This window comes from Nuphar pumila, chromosome 8, assembly GCF_984573655.1.
Source record: "Nuphar pumila chromosome 8, dmNupPumi1.hap1.1, whole genome shotgun sequence".
Lineage (NCBI taxonomy): Eukaryota > Viridiplantae > Streptophyta > Magnoliopsida > Nymphaeales > Nymphaeaceae > Nuphar > Nuphar pumila.
Genome location: NC_143256.1, coordinates 78,088,617 through 78,104,986, shown reverse-complemented (window position 1 = coordinate 78,104,986; position 16,370 = coordinate 78,088,617).

The following is a 16,370-nucleotide window of genomic DNA, read 5'->3' as shown; positions in this document are numbered from 1 at the left end:
AGAAATTGATTTTCTCAGAATATGAAAATCTTAAAGTATGTTTCAAGTGTTTCTCAAAATTCAAAATTCGAAATTTCAAGTTATATTTTCAAGTTCAAAGTTGGAATTCAGAAAAACCAAGTCTCTCAGAATCGATTTTCACTAAATGTCAAGGATTCCTCAAAATCAATTTTTATTTCTCTCAGAAGTATATTTCAAATCCCAATTCACGATTTACATTTTCTAAATATTTCAATCATTCAAAGCAAACATCATGTTTTCAAAATGTGCATTTTCTGAAAATTCATAGCACATGCCTGATTCTATGTGCATTTAGAAATTAGAATATGATTTAGACAATTTGAATAGAGTAGAGCATAAGATTGATCCTTGGTTCAATTACCCCTGTTAAAGGTGGCAGGAACGGTTGAACCTCGTACCGACAAGAGAGTCACATTCTACGGAATTTTCCCGCATTTTAAAAACGGAGGTGAGTTATTTTCAAAAACTATTTCAAAGGTCAGTTTGATTTGCAAAAGTAAAATTTTGCGATGATAACACAACCATTATTTTGAAAATTTTTGAAAGTAGGAAGGACTGATTTTGAAAAGTTTTTAACGTTTTCCCGTTATAAAAATAGAGCCGCATGCCCTTCATTCTGATCGCCTCTTCACCTCCCCATTTCACGATCGTCTTCTACTTCCCCTTTTCATTTTCTTCATTCCTCTGGTGTTTCCTCTTCCAAGCAACTTAAAGTCGAACGCATCTACAGGTAAGTTACTCCTTCCTCTTTGATCCCTTGTAGAAATTCCCTTCCAGTTTCATAGCATTTCTTCATTTTAATGGTTGTTTTTCTTTGTTTTCTTCTTTTATCATAAGGCATTAAGGGTGGGATCGACCTGCATATAGCAGGATCGACCCACCTGTTGCTACATCAATGGAGCAATCCGACTCCAACAATTGTTTTGTTCTTTTCTTTTAAAATTTCTTTATGTTTGAGTAATTTGAGTATTTATTGATTCAACATTCTTTTATTATCTATTAATCTTAATTTTTTGTTGATATTATCGATTTCTCATTTCCTTTCCTCATTTCGATTTTGGTTTCCTGTTTATTATGATCTTCTGTTTATGCTTAATTTTTGGTTTTGATGATATCCGATGGAACCTCATTCATTTCCTTTTTTTTCTTTTTAATGTTTCATTCATTCTAGTTGTATTACGACACATCTCTGTTTAACTTCATCTGATCTATCGGATGTTCATCAGCATTTCACTTTCGTCCTTGTTTACATTAGAGCCCTCTATTTGCTTGCATGTGCTCATGTTTTCAAAAACCACCCCACCTATCTTTACCTGGTCTTGACGTTGCTGGGCTTTCTTCCAGAACCATAGTTCGGGACAAAGCCTCACAACTGGGCCACCTATTTGGGTGAAAACCCCCCTGCCACGTACCAAGGGCCATAGTCCAACATATATCGGCAGGTGCTCAAGGATGTTGGAAAACTTGAACCTAGAACCAGAGAAATTGATTTTATGCCACGTACATCGAGCCTTGTCTTGAGTATATAGGATAGCATGATTGGACACAGATGATCTGAACCTTAGAGTTAGGATTAAGGTCCTACAGCTATTTCAAAAACTTGTGCATCTAGAGTCAGCTTTTAGGGAATGTTGTATGTGCATACTTGTTTGTACAGGATGTGATTGAATGTCAGTTTCTTTTGTTACATTTTTCCATAAGTTTTCTAAAATACTAGACGATTTTCAAAAACCTCCAATTTTTCCATCTATTTCCATATACTATCTAACATTCCTGTTTTATTCAAACCCTGGACGATTTTTCAAATTCTTCTTTATTTTCCTCAAAACTCCAGGTGATTCTCCATCCTTTCATTCTTCTGGATCTCGAATTTCCTGCTTTATTTTTATCCTGCCTGCAATTTTTCAAAATTTCTGTATTTTCTTGAGTCTTATTCCAAATTTTCTATGTTTTCCAGAATATTCTGATGGCATCCAGTCAACTCGATTCAGTCTTTCCTGAGGGTCACATCTCTTACGAGGTACGACAAGGTCTTCCCGAACATCGAGTCCTCAACACCGGATCCTTTCTTCCCCGATGGTATTATTCATGGCTCAAGAACTTCTCTCGTATGTTTTCGGACCATTTGGACGATTGTGGATTAGAACTGGCATCCACAATGGGAAAGCAGACAGTTAACGACAATTTGATTCACGCACTGGTAGAGCAGTGAAATCCGAGCACTAGTACCTTCTGGTTCCCATGGGGGGAAATGACTTTATTGATGGACGAATTCTCGGAGATTATAGGATTACCTGAACCAGCTGGTCAGCCTGGAGATCCATTGGAGAAACAATTTTTGATCAATGTCAAGGGTCTGGATCCCCGAGAAGCTTTAGCTCGCATGATAGGATGGAAGTCTTGGCCATTGATCGAGGAGAATGGAAACAAATATGTGGACCTGCTCGAAATCTACAGACAATATGGGGCATTTGTGGAAGTCAGTTCCTTATCTCGAACAGCTTGAGAGAGAATCCAACATGCGATGGTCTTATGCACTGTGGGATTAGCTCTCTTTCCCGATGGATGGAACTACATGGATATCAGGATAGTTCAACTTCTGCGAAGGTGGGGAAATCGTCAGACCAGCCGCCTCTCTATAGCTATTGCCGCACTTGCTTTTCTGTACCGTGGGTTGACCCATTTCACACTCGGAGAATCAATTCTAGTTGAAGGGTGCACCTATGCATTGCAATCTTGGTTCCTCCGGCATGTACCAGCCCGAGCCAGCTCATTCAGATACAATGGTGAAAAGCTTCTTCCAGTTGCACGATACCGGTTCTTGATCGATAACCTTCAAGAGGAAGAGGTCGTGTGGGACTACTTTGATCATCAGGAGTCACCTCCCAGATATACTTACGCATACGGCAAGCGGTTTAGGCTACTTGGCTCATTCTTCTGCGCTTACTATCATCCAGAGCGGTGTGTCAGGCAGTTCTCTCAGAGATAGAAGCACATAGAAATTTGTCTACTACCGAGGATCTTGCCAAAATTCGATCTCACATTAGATTAGTGGTCCGGAGCATACCATTCTGCCAGACATGGCTGAGATTCTTTTGTTACCCTCACTATTTTTTCTGGTCCTCGAATGTCCTCTGATTATCAGGAGTGGTGGAAAATTGTCTGTCCCCCTCCCCTTTGTCAAGTTTATTATTAATAAAATTCCTTTAATTTTCATCCTATCTTGGTTTGACGACCTCACCTAGGTAACAAGGCATATTTTTTAGTTGTTTATTTTTGCAAAGGAATGACAACGCAATTGTCGTAATCCTAGCGACGACTCAATCCCTAGTAATGGGATACTCTTTCAATTGTCTACCAAAATTCTTAGTAAATATTTTCCTCCAATCAAAATTTCTTTCAAAAGCCTAACCATCAATTCTGCTCTGCAGAGAGCGTTTGCAACCTCCAGAGAGCTTTCGTGACATTCAATGGTTCAGACAAGGTCCGAAAAGAAAACCACACCAGTCGAAGGCATGGCACACTCAACAGCTTCAGAAGAAGAGATGGGTTCCCTGCATTCCGACAGAAATCAAGGGCAGTAGGTTGAGGACGACATTGATCCTCAAATGTAAGCCATGTTCAAGAAAATGATGACTAAAATGCTAGCAGAGCAAGCTGAAGCCAGTGCGGATGAAATCCAAGTTAAGCAAAAGGAAAAAAGTCGGGCAATGAAGGAGGTCTCGAAGGCAACCAAGAAGTCCATTCAGTATGCTGATTCGACCGATGAAGAAGAATCAGCGAAAGATTCAGATGAAGAGTTCGAGACTCATCAGACATTCCGCAAAACTACACAGGGGCAGGGGTCAGCCCATAGATTCAAAGATCAGTCTATCAGTGACTCTGACCAGCCGCAATTCAAAGATGTGGTCAGAATAGTTCGAGATCTGTAGGCCCGCGACAAAGGAAAGAAGGTTTTCACTAGTGAAGACTTCTATAACGGTTTGGAGGGAGACAACAATCTGGATAATCTCCCTAAGAAGTTCATCGAATTCGATAGTTCTGGTGATCCCAAGGCACACCTCGCCTTGTTCTTTGCTGAATGCTCCAGATTCAAGCGAGACAATCGGGCATTTTTTCTTTGTTTCCCTCGCAGTCTGGAGAGAACAGCAGCTAAATGGTACTCAGAGCATGTTAACCAAATTGAACTGAAAGAATTTGACAAGGTGGTAAACATGTTCATTGAGCGTTTTCTCTTTAATACTGAGGCGCTTTCCACCCTCAGTCATGTAACGCCCCAACTTTTATAGTAAAAATTTTGGAGTAAATTTTTTTTTTTTTAAATAACGGAAGTGACAAGTCCAAGCGTCGGGCGAGTTACAGGTAAGCCAGAGAGGTACTAAAATCATTTCATTCATTTATTAAAGCATTAATTACATCTCATAAATGGAAATACAAATCTAACTATTCAGAGTTTAAATAGGAAACACTGAAAAACTGAGATCTCTTGACTACTTCCAAATACGACGCCACGATGCTCCAATTATGTGTTACCTAAAAAAATTTTAATGCAGAAGGGTCAGACTCCCCTGTCTGCGTAAGAAGTATTATATTTATATGTTGTGCTCAGTGTCCTGTGTACAAATATGTGCAACATTTGCAAATATCATAATTGTAAAGTTTCAGGCAATATAACTTGCTATAAAGGAAATTCTACTGAATAGACATGCTTTCTACTTTGCTATGAAACAAGAAAATATCAGGTGTGTGTACATTCTTACACGCACTATGTGTTTTTATCATTTGCAAGATCCACTGCAAAGATTTCAACATTTATTCACAAACATCTACGAGATCAATGTAAACTTTTTAAGTTTATCTTTCCATTACCCTATGGGTACGTATAGGCATTCAACATCGTATCCGACCCTCTCCACGGTAGATCATGGGTCCAGTAACATACATTGTTCTCTCAGGTGTACTCAGAGCCCGAAGAATCCAGTAACATACACCTTCTTCTAGGTGTACCTAGAATCTCAAAGGTTTTTATATTTATGTATACATTGAACATTTCTTTAAAACCAGGTGTGAGTCATCGCACAACGAGGAGTCCGGTAACATACACTGTCTTTCAGGTGTACCCAGAGCCCCAATGAATCTCATATTTTGATTTCTCTTTTTTTTTTTTCTGTGCGATTCATTGCACCACAGAGGATTCTCAAAGGTCCCAAACCCGACTCAGGGTTCACACCAATTATATGCATTTTTGAGTCATGGTGTCTATAAGCACCATCACGAATTAATATTTCGTAGAATCCTGGCTTGACTCGAAGTCCATAGTTTAATCAAATTCTAGGACGAGGGTATATGCACCTGCATCCCACATACCATGCCATCTACGTGGCACACATCATATATATAGATAAAAATATATGAATCTATATATATATATTTGTTTTATATATATGTATATATTTAGGCAAGCTCATAGTGAAAAATCACCAAGCCTTCACTCAACACGATGGCTGCCCTAAGTCTAATTAGTGCTGGAATGGGGTCCAAACACATCGGCAAATTGGATTTGGTTGTAGCATGTGGTTTTTTTTTTTTATTCTAAATTATCTGGTTATGGTAACCATCTTACAGCTCTGCAGCACACTTAAGTCAGTGTGCTGTTGTTAGGAGCAATGTGTCCCAGTTCTGGCCGTCCTTCAATACCAAAAAACCCACCAATAGCCGTCGTATCTTAGGTCGATGAGAGGCATACTGTTTGTGGCTAGCACTGAACCGACCAGATCAACCCACTCTCAACAGCTCAATAAGGCCAGAACGGGTCTGTATTATTCTCGTTCAGGTCACATTACATAAAACAAAAAAATCAAAATATAACATATATATACATATATATATATATATATATATATATATATATATATATATATATATATATTTGTAAATATGCACACCTTGATGTAATAGAAAACGTATATGAGCAACCCAGTCGTGTGTTGTGATTGAGTCTGTTTCAAAAGATTTGTGTCCACCGTGACATTCATAAGTGTGTTATACACTATCGAACTATGGGTGTTGGTTATCTATTGCAAAAGTTCACGGTTCATTAGGTAATGATTCAAACTAAAAATTCCAGGCCTAACGTCATAAGCACAGGAAATCAAATGTTATGTTAGGCCATTCACATTCCAAGCATTAATCCTAGCCAAGACATGGTGCACTAAGGCATAAATCAGTAGCTTATTTGGCCCATGTCTAACAGACCATCAAGCAACCTTTAGTAGACGTTCAAAGAAAAAAATCATTAGGTCAAGGCAAGCTTAAACCTACAGGGAGCAACCAGTCATGAGTCTCAACAACAATCTATAAGTACCCCATTCACGTTACCTCTAATGAATCCTGGGACAGCAGATATGGGAGCAGCATATACTTTTTTTTTATTTACAAGACATGTCAATTTTTGTTTTTTTTTTTAAATTTGGAATCCAATAGCAGCCTTGTATACATTAACTGATTTAGTAATGATAATAAATCAGCATACTATGATGCCTAATCTGGACCAGATTTGAATTAACGTTCTTCATATACAACCTCTAAATAACTACATAAAAAAAAAGAAAAGCTACATATTGCAATACTAGAAGTTGCGATGGCATGTTTATTCATTTTAAAATACACCATGAAATCACATGTAGGAAATAAGTCTCTAGTCACTACATATTTCCTTAGTTCTGGCCATGACACGGTAGGATAGATTTGGTAGTATCATTTTGACAAGGTCACAAAGCCAAAACACCCACTTAAAATCCAACGATCTCTTTTTCATATATTTATATATTTCTTTATTAGGTGGAACACCCCTCATATTGCCACCATGAATATTATAGGGGGTATTCACAGTCCAGCACTGGACGATATGTATGCTGGAAGAAACTTCATAACAGAAAATAAAACTTATGTTATGTCAAAAACAATATACATTCCAACCATTAATTCAATTCAAGACATAGTGCAGCAGATCACATATTAGTAGGTTATCTGAACCACATTTAATAGGCTATCAAAACATCATTTAACATACTTTCTAAACAGTAGTAAATAGGCCAAGGTAGATGCTCAATCTACAGGGAAGGAACAGACGTGAGCCTAGACAATGGCATTATAAGTATCAAGGCTCCTGTTGCATCCGAAAAAAAAAATCTTGGGCAGTAGTTCAAAAAGATTAGTAACAATGACATATGATACGATTGGGTATTTTGCTGCATATTGAACTTAGAATCCATGGTTGTTTGGAAGCAAAATAACCCTCTCATCTATGTGTTCTCGAGACATAGATCATGCCTTGTAGGGTCACCCATGCCAAACGCTCATGGCATGTCCCATCAATCGTTTGGACTAAACCAACACCCTATTCTCGAATGCATGGACCTCTCAATAGAGATATTTCCATTTGCTAAATCCGAGTAAATTCGTACCCAGTTTGAAACCCACATACCCCAGCCATGGCTGGTATGGTTTCGTACCAGTTTTTGGTGAACATCAAGCCCCATAATCGCACTACATGGCAATGAATACAACACATAAACATAGTGCCCCTTACCTATTTGAAGTCTTGCGACGGCACAACTGCACTCTCATTCCTTCGTTGGAGCAACCCACACAACTTCAATAATGGAGTCCCCACGATCAGCAGGGAAGGAAAGGGTGGCTGGCCAAAACGGCAAGAGAGAGAGAGAGAGAGAGAGAGAGAGAGAGAATGTGTTACACAGTTTCCCTTGAGCCCCACCTTTAACTCCTCTTAATTAGGGGAGTTATAAACTTTAAAACTTCAAAGCTCCATCCCCATCCCACGTTTTTGGTGGGTGCACCGATTTTCCAGAATTGCCCCCACTTCTCCTTTGGCAAGATTTTCTCTAACCTCCCATTTGATTGCTTTATGGGTACCCTTTTCACTTTTTGGTGGGATTCCCCACCAATGTTGGTAAAGTGAGTTGAAAAGGCCTAAGAAGTGGGCTTGGCCAAGATCCCACGTTTTTACCATCTTCTTCTTTTTTTTATTATTATTATTATATTTTTTTTTCACCAAAATAAAATTATCACTTTTCTTGTGTAAAAAGAAAAAAAACCGTGCACAGGGGGTTTTGAACTGGGGCCTTCATCCTAAGGGGTAATGAGCCCCACCACTTGTGCTATGTTGTTTTTCATTGCAAAGGGTCTTAATTAAATTGTACATAACCCTTTCAATTTCGTTTCGGATTTCATAAAAAAATAATGTTTTTCACTTCTACGTGGGCGCACCAATTCTTCCTCCCGAACCCTCTGTTTCCCTTTAAGAATGAGTCTCCATCGCTTCTGTAGGGTATCCATCTTTTTCTTGTAATCCCTCTACTTCGCCCATCATCAGCATCTTCGTCGCTGAGAGCTTCTCTGCAAAAATCCATAGTAACCCATCTACTTCATCGTGTTCTTCTTCCCAGAAACGATCCTCCTTCAGCCTCGATTCGGGATCCCTCTTCAATCGTCCATCGATTCCCTATATCGAGCATTCATCCTTGGGAATGCGCCTCTTTCTTATCCACCTTCTGAAGTGAATTCTACCATAGTGATCTCTACGTGAGTTTTGAACTTGGGTTGTGGCTCCAACAACCGTGTGCCCTACCACTACACCACCACATCACTTGGTGTTTACTTTTGCAAGAAAATTCCTTTTATGTCATATTTGGACGTTTTACCTTGTTGATGGATTTCTTCCATTTTCAAGTGGGTTTTTCACCCGTTGGTTCTAAACTTGCACTCTCTCACCATAAACGTGCTTCGGATCTCACGCTATTATCTCGAAACCATCGGATTTCTCCACTTGGCCTCATGAACTGGGTCAGATCATCGGATCTCGCTAAAGTCCGGATCCAAGTACCTTTCTAGTATTCGTTACCGAGTTCACTCTACTGGCCCGAAATCCTCAAAATCACATTGAATATTTCATAAACCATATTATTTCACATAAACACACATTTTTATTTCATTGAAAATTCCTTAAAATTCATGGGTTTTACATCCTACCCTCCTTAAAAAGGATTTCGTCCGCGAAATCACAAACATCAATCGACACAAAAGTTATGGTATTTCTTAGTTAATGGCAGGTCTTTTCTTTCAATGGAGTCGAATCAGCTTAAACTAAATTTTCGGTAGACTTCTTTGGGCAAAACTTAGCAATATGTCCTGGTTGCTCACATTTGAAACACTTGCCATTATAGAGAGGGCAAACTCCGAAGGGATGATCCTCATTGCACCGTCGACAAATTTGTTGAACCTTTGGATGTTGCGATTTCCTTTGTTGTTGGCGGTTCGGGTAGCCTTCCTGCCGCATTTTCTTTTTTGTAGGTGGTGTGAACTCCCTTTCACTAGGATTTTTCTCATTAGTACTCACCTTGATCTGTTGCTCAGGTTTATTCCATTGATTCTTTTGCTCTTTGACCCAGTCTTCTTCCAATAGGGTCGCTACTTCGATGGCCTCGTCGAGTGATTTTGGCCCTCGGGTGAACACTTTGGTCCTCAAAGCTGGCTTCAATCCACGAGCAAACTTCATTGCTCGATCCTCTTCCACGGTGTATACATTTGGGCAATATCGTTCTAGACAGCGAAACTTAGTGATATAATCCGCTAGTGTTGTTGCCACTTGTTGTAGGTCTAAAAATTCTTGCATCTTCTTACTACGTTCATGCTTAGGGAAATATGCAGAGTTGAAAACCTCAACAAACTCGTCCCAAGTAACCTTTTCATTCTGAAACTTGATCGCAGAGATCGTGTCCCACCACTTCTCAGCGTGATCCTTCAAACGATAAGTACCGAAGTTCACCTTGTGTTCCTCTGGAACATTCAAAACACGAAAAATACGTTCTATCTCGCGTATCCATGTCTCTACAGCTTCAGGGTCCGTCTTGCCTTTAAAAGCAGGAGGATCCATTTCCATAAAGCGCTTGTAAGTGACTGCACCTATGTTCTGCCTATCTTGGGCCACCTGTTGGAGGTTTGCACCCACTTGTTGCATTGCAACCACCTGTTGTTGCACAACCTCGGCAAGGTTGTTCATAGTGTCCATGATATCGTTGCACCTGGCCTTCCATGCCATCTATCAGGACAGAAGCATAATAATAGTTAATCGTTAGGTTACACAATCATGCTTGCTAAGTAATATCCCTAGCAATCTTTCATAGTTCTCAAATGCACAATGCGCAATTCAAACAGTGCCACAATAAAACTTATTGGTGCAATAACTCATTCTATACATATATTCTTCGAACAACCTCAAGCGACACCGCATAAGGCCGCTATCGTCAAAAAATCACCATTCTAGACGACCCACGTTAGAGAATTTCCACTCTAACACACTATCCGGAAAATTACCACTCCGATATCATAAATAAGGAGTCATCACTTGAATTACATCGTTAGAAGATCATCATTCTAACAACATTGCTGAAGAATCATCACTTCATTAGAAAATCATCATTCTAATGACATCGTTAGAGAATCACCACTCTGACGACATTGTTGAAGAATCACCACCTCAACAACATCATTAGGGAATCACCACCCTAACGACATCGTTAGAGAATCACCACTCTAACGGCATTGCCGGAAAATCACCACTCCAACAACCTTCATTAGAGAATCATCACTCTAATGGCATCGTTAGGGAATCACCACCCTAGCGGCATCGTTAGAGAATCACCACTCTAACGGCATTGCTGGAGAATCACCACTCCAACAACCTTCATTAGAGAATCACCACTCTAATGGCATCGTTAGGGAATCACCACCCTAGCGGCATCGTTAGAGAATCACCACTCTAACGGCATTGCTGGAGAATCACCACCCCAACAACCTTCATTAGAGAATCACCACTCTAATGGCATCGTTAGGGAATCACCACCCTAGCGGCATCGTTAGAGAATCACCACTCTAACGGCATTGCCGGAGAATCACCATTCCAACAACTCTCATTAGAGAATCACCACTCTAATGACATTATTAGAGCATCACCACCCTAATGACAATGTTGGCATTACCAGGAATCACCACCTGAGCCAACACAACTCACCACAATCCCTTTCGACTGTGGTTGGGAAACAAGAATTCCCACAATGCTCTCTCAAAAACCATAACACCCAGAAGTCTGGTGTTATGTAGTCCCCAACTATGACCCTCTCAGGAGTCGATTGCCATCATCGGGAACCCAGAAGCCATTTGCTAAGCATATAACATCATTTACGTTCTCATCACCAAGAACAACTGGGGATCTACAACATCCTCTTACGAGGAACTCAAAAGTTCAACGGGCACAGACAAGGCTTTCGCCTTCTGTCCAAAAGATTATTCGATAAGGTACCCTTCATCAATGATAGGGTCACTAACATCTCCAACGAAGTTGGAAAAGGAAAAAACATTAACTTAGAGCCTAATCTGATGACTCTTATCAAAACAATCATCGTTTCTAATGCGATTGGGATAATAATTTTGAGACTCGTTACGATTCACCAATCATTTTTTAGATGATAAAATACACAAGCAGTCTCTGAGTTTCGGTCCAGAACTTCAACCCTCGCAGGAGTTGTCACAAAACTAGCTTGGGAAGCTACGCCCTCAAGCGCATCCATATTTCCCATCCAAAAAAAAAAAAAAATTATCTATACCATACATTAAGTGGCACTCATTTTCTATGTATCATCTAATGGGTCACATGATATAAATTGTCGCCCACCAGCTGCATTACAACAGCCTGCCGTCTTACCACTTCGGCTAGGTTATGTAGCATCTCCATAATATCATTGCAATGGTTTACCCAAGCCATTTGTTTGGGCAATAAAAAGGCCGTTACAATCTTAGTTATAAATTCATGAAAATATAATATGCAATTATATGTTTTTATCTCTACATTAAGAAAACAACATTTCTGCATACTTACAGAGCCATCGCGGTCGCTGGAAGAGCCAAGATCTCAGATTTTTCAGTCCTGCTCTGATACCAAATCTGTAACGCCCCAACTTTTATAGTAAAAAATTTGGAGTAAATTTTTTTTTTTTTTTAAATAACGGAAGTGACAAGTCCAAGCGTCGGGCGAGTTACAGGTAAGCCAGAGAGGTACTAAAATCATTTCATTCATTTATTAAAGCATTAAGTACATCTCATAAATGGAAATACAAATCTAACTATTCAGAGTTTAAATAGGAAACACTGAAAAACTGAGATCTCTTGACTACTTCCAAATACGACGCCACGATGCTCCAATTATGCATTACCTAAAAAAAATTTAATGAAGAAGGGTCAGACTCCCCTGTCTGCGTAAGAAGTATTATATTTATATGTTGTGCTCAGTGTCTTGTGTACAAATATGTGCAACATTTGCAAATATCATAATTGTAAAGTTTCAGGCAATATAACTTGCTACGAAGGAAATTCTACTGAAATAGACATGCTTTTTACTTTGCTATGAAACAAGAAAATATCAGGTGTGTGTACATTCTTACACGCACTATGTGTTTTTATCATTTGCAAGATCCACTGCAAGGATTTCAACATTTATTCACAAACATCTACGAGATCAATGTAAACTTTTTAAGTTTATCTTTCCATTACCCTATGGGTACGTATAGGCATTCAACATCGTATCCGACCCTCTCCACGGTAGATCATGGGTCCAGTAACATACATTGTTCTCTCAGGTGTACTCAGAGCCCAAAGAATCCAGTAACATACACCTTCTTCTAGGTGTACCTAGAATCTCAAAGGTTTTTATATTTATGTATACATTGAACATTTCTTTAAAACCAGGTGTGAGTCATCGCACAACGAGGAGTCCGGTAACATACACTGTCTTTCAGGTGTACCCAGAGCCCCAATGAATCTCATATTTTGATTTCTCTTTTTTTTTTTTTCTGTGCGATTCATTGCACCACAGAGGATTCTCAAAGGTCCCAAACCCGACTCAGGGATCACACCAATTATATGCATTTTTGAGTCGTGGTGTCTATAAGCACCATCACGAATTAATATTTCGTAGAATCCTAGCTTGACTCGAAGTCCATAGTTTAATCAAATTCTAGGACGAGGGTATATGCACCTGCATCCCACATACCATGCCATCTACGTGGCACACATCATATATATAGATAAAAATATATGAATCTATATATATATATTTGTTTTATATATATGTATATATTTAGGCAAGCTCATAGTGAAAAATCACCAAGCCTTCACTCAACACGATGGCTGCCCTAAGTCTAATTAGTGCTGGAATGGGGTCCAAACCCATCGGCAAATTGGATTTGGTTGTAGCATGTGGTTTTTTTTTTATTCTAAATTATCTGGTTATGGTAACCATCTTACAGCTCTGCAGCACACTTAAGTCAGTGTGCTGTTGTTAGGAGCAATGTGTCCCAGTTCTGGCCGTCCTTCCATACCTAAAAACCCACCAATAGCCCTCGTATCTTAGGTCGATGAGAGGCATACTGTTCGTGGCTAGCACTGAACCGACCAGATCAACCCACTCTCAACAGCTCAATAAGGCCAGAACGGGTCTGTATTATTCTCGTTCATGTCACATTACATAAAACAAAAAAATCAAAATATAACATATATATATATATATATATATATATATATATATATATATATTTATAAATATGCACACCTTGATGTAATAGAAAACGTATATGAGCAACCCAGTCGTGTGTTGTGATTGAGTCTGTTTCAAAAGATTTGTGTCCACCGTGACATTCATAATTGTGTTATACACTATCGAACTATGGGTGTTGGTTATCTATTACAAAAGTTCACGGTTCATTAGGTAATGATTCAAACTAAAAATTCCAGGCCTAACGTCATAACCACAGGAAATCAAATGTTATGTTAGGCCATTCACATTCCAAGCATTAATCCTAGCCAAGACATGGTGCACTAAGGCATAAATCAGTAGCTTATTTGGCCCATGTCTAACAGACCATCAAGCAACCTTTAGTAGACGTTCAAAGAAAAAAATCATTAGGTCAAGGCAAGCTTAAACCTACAGGGAGCAACCAGTCATGAGTCTCAACAACAATCTATAAGTACCCCATTCACGTTACCTCTAATGAATCCTGGGACAGCAGATATGGGAGCAGCATATACTTTTTTTTTATTTACAAGACATGTCAATTTTTGTTTTTTTTTTTAAATTTGGAATCCAATAGCAGCCTTGTATACATTAACTGATTTAGTAATGATAATAAATCAGCATACTATGATGCCTAATCTGGACCAGATTTGAATTAACATTCTTCATATACAACCTCTAAATAACTACATAAAAAAAAGAAAAGCTACATATTGCAATACTAGAAGTTGCGATGGCATGTTTATTCATTTCAAAATACACCATGAAATCACATGTAGGAAATAAGTCTCTAGTCCTACATATTTCCTTAGTTCTGGCCATGGCACGGTAGGATAGATTTGGTATTATCATTTTGACAAGGTCACAAAGCCAAAACACCCACTTAAAATCCAACGATCTCTTTTTCATATATTTATATATTTCTTTATTAGGTGGAACACCCCTCATATTGCCACCATGAATATTATAGGGGGTATTCACAGTCCAGCACTGGACGATATGTATGCTGGAAGAAACTTCATAACAGAAAATAAAACTTATGTTATGTCAAAAACAATATACATTCCAACCATTAATTCAATTCAAGACATAGTGCAGCAGATCACATATTAGTAGGTTATCTGAACCACATTTAATAGGCTATCAAAACATCATTTAACATACTTTCTAAACAGTAGTAAATAGGCCAAGGTAGATGCTCAATCTACAGGGAAGGAACAGACGTGAGCCTAGACAATGGCATTATAAGTATCAAGGCTCCTGTTGCATCCGAAAAAAAAAATCTTGGGCAGTAGTTCAAAAAGATTAGTAACAATGACATATGATACGATTGGGTATTTTGCTGCATATTGAACTTAGAATCCATGGTTGTTTGGAAGCAAAATAACCCTCTCATCTATGTGTTCTCGAGACATAGATCATGCCTTGTAGGGTCACCCATGCCAAACGCTCATGGCATGTCCCATCAATCGTTTGGACTAAACCAACACCCTATTCTTGAATGCATGGACATCTCAATAGAGATATTTCCATTTGCTAAATCCGAGTCCATTCATACCCAGTTTGAAACCCACATACCCCAGCCATGGCTGGTATGGTTTCGTACCAGTTTTTGGTGAACATCAAGCCCCATAATCGCACTACATGGCAATGAATACAACACATAAACATAGTGCCCCTTACCTATTTGAAGTCTTGCGACGGCACAACTGCACTCTCGTTCCTTCGTTGGAGCAACCCTCACAACTTCAATAATGGAGTCCCCACGATCAGCAGGGAAGGAAAGGGTGGCTGGCCAAAACGGCAAGAGAGAGAGAGAGAGAGAGAGAGAGAGAGAGAGAGAATGTGTTACACAGTTTCCCTTGAGCCCCACCTTTAACTCCTCTTAATTAGGGGAGTTATAAACTTTAAAACTTCAAAGCTCCATCCCCATCCCACGTTTTTGGTGGGTGCACCGATTTTCCAGAATTGCCCCCACTTCTCCTTTGGCAAGACTTTCTCTAACCTCCTATTTGATTGCTTTATGGGTACCCTTTTCACTTTTTGGTGGGATTCCCCACCAATGTTGGTAAAGTGAGTTGAAAAGGCCTAAGAAGTGGGCTTGGCCAAGATCCCACGTTTTTACCATCTTTTTCTTTATTTTATTATTATTATTATATTTTTTTTTCACCAAAATAACATTATCACTTTTCTTGTGTAAAAAGAAAAAAAACCATGCACAGGGGGTTTTGAACTGGGGCCTTCATCCTAAGGGGTAATGAGCCCCACCACTTGTGCTATGTTGTTTTTCATTGCAAAGGGTGTGAATTAAATTGTACATAACCCTTTCAATTTCGTTCCGGATTTCATAAAAAAATAATGTTTTTCACTTCTACGTGGGCAAACCATGAGTTTTGAACTTGGGTTGTGGCTCCAACAACCGTGTGCCCTACCACTACACCACCCCATCACTTGGTGTTTAGTTTTGCAAGAAAATTCCTTTTATGTCATATTTGGACGTTTTACCTTGTTGATGGATTTCTTCCATTTTCAAGTGGGTTTTTCACCCGTTGGTTCTAAACTTGCACTCTCTCACCATAAACGTGCTTCGGATCTCACGCTATTATCTCGAAACCATCGGATTTCTCCACTTGGCCTCATGAACTGGGTCGGATCATCGGATCTCGCTAAAGTCCGGATCCAAGTACCTTTCTAGTATTCGTTA